Genomic DNA, 1,630 nt, shown 5'->3' with positions numbered 1-1,630 from the left:
GATTTATGCTTAGTGTCTAACATTTTTACCTTTAAGAATATTTAATTTTGGAGGAGGAGGCAGCTCAGGGCAATCGAGAAGCAAGCCAGAGCAGGGCTCGAGTCAAGGAGCCCAGCCAAGCTGCCGCTGCCTCCCTGCCTTCAGTGAGAGCCTTGGCTTCAGGCCCTGCTGGGTCATAGGGAGGCTGGAGCAAGTGGGCGCCCCCCCCCTGCGCGCATGCGCGTGTGGTGTGAGGGGAAGTCACTGGCCGCCCCTTGGCTGTCCCTTCACTCCCCCTCCCCCCTCCCCGCCCCGCCTCGACCGCGGAGGACACCATGTCATGGCCAAAGCCAGTAAAAAGGAGCTCAACTCCAATCAAGACAGGGCGGACAAGACCTCAGAAAAAGAACAGCAAGAAGCAATTGAACACGTTGGTGAAGTACAAAATGAAATAGACAGGCTTAATGAACCAGCCAGTGAGGAAATTTTGAAAATAGAACAAAAATACAACAAACTTTGCCAACCATTTTTTCAGGAGAGGTCAGAATTGATCGCCAAAATCCCAAATTTGGGGGTAACAACATTTGTCAACCATCCATAAGTGTCTGCACTGCTTGGGGAGGAAGATGAGAAGGGTCTGCATTATTTGAAGTGACAGAATTTGAAGACATTAAATCAGGTAACAGAATAGATTTTTATTTTGACGAAAATCCTTACTTTGAAAATAAAGTTCTCTCCAAAGAATGTCATCTGAAAGTCCACCGAAATCAAATGGCAATCTGGAAAGGATTTGAGAGAATGCTCAAGTCGAATGCAGAGTAAGGCTAGCATGAAGAGGCAGCACAAAGAGCCAGAGAGCTTCTTTAACTGGTTTACTGACCATGCTGATGTAGGTGCTGACGAGTTAGGAGAGGTCATCAAAGATGATATTTGGCCAAATCCCTTGCAGAACTATTTGGTTCCCAATATGGGTGACGAAGGAAAGGCAGATGATGATGATGATGATGATGATGATGATGATGATGATGACGACGACGACACAGAGGAGAAAGGGTTGGAAGATATTGATGAAGGAGATAAGGATGGAGGTGAAGAAGATAACAATGAGGACGAAGGCGAGGAGGGAGAGGAGGATGAAGGCGAGGATGACTAGCACAGCACAGAAGACTGATGGATTCATACCTTCTTTTTTATTTTCTTTTTCTTTTTTTATTTTCTCCAGTCCCTGGGAGCAAGTTGCAGTCCTTTCTCCCTTTCCCCTGTGCTCAGTCGCCCCGTTTTTGAGGTCTCAACATCATGGTTCTCAACTAATTAGGGGGAAAATATCTTGAGCAAAAGAATCTCCACATTTCTGCTCTAAATGCATTTTTATCCTTTCTTGTCTCAAAAACTTGTGGATTCAATACCACCACCATGCTCTGGGGAAAAAAGCCCCCCAGTTCCCTTGGCTCTGCTGGAGGCTGGAGCGTGCTAGTAGCAGTGCAGTACTGCATAGGATTCTAGCTTTTTTTCTTTTCTCTGTATATTAGGCTCAGAGATTACACTGTGTCTCTATGTGAATACAGACAGCATTTACCAACATGTATCTACTTTTTCTTGTTTAATAAGAGAGAGAGAGAGAGAGAGAGAGAGAGAGAGAGAGAGAGAGAGA

General features: G+C 45.5%; 1 pseudogene; it reads left to right on the top strand.

The window, feature by feature from the left end:
* Window positions 1-319: 319 nt before the first annotated feature.
* LOC110314359 lies at window positions 320-1,132 on the top strand (annotated as a pseudogene).
* The last annotated feature ends 498 nt before the right edge of the window (window positions 1,133-1,630 follow it).

This window comes from Mus pahari, chromosome X (genome assembly GCF_900095145.1).
Source record: "Mus pahari chromosome X, PAHARI_EIJ_v1.1, whole genome shotgun sequence".
Taxonomy (NCBI): domain Eukaryota; kingdom Metazoa; phylum Chordata; class Mammalia; order Rodentia; family Muridae; genus Mus; species Mus pahari.
The sequence above is the reverse complement of the archived record's forward strand: the minus strand, read 5'-3'. Positions and strand labels throughout refer to the sequence as shown.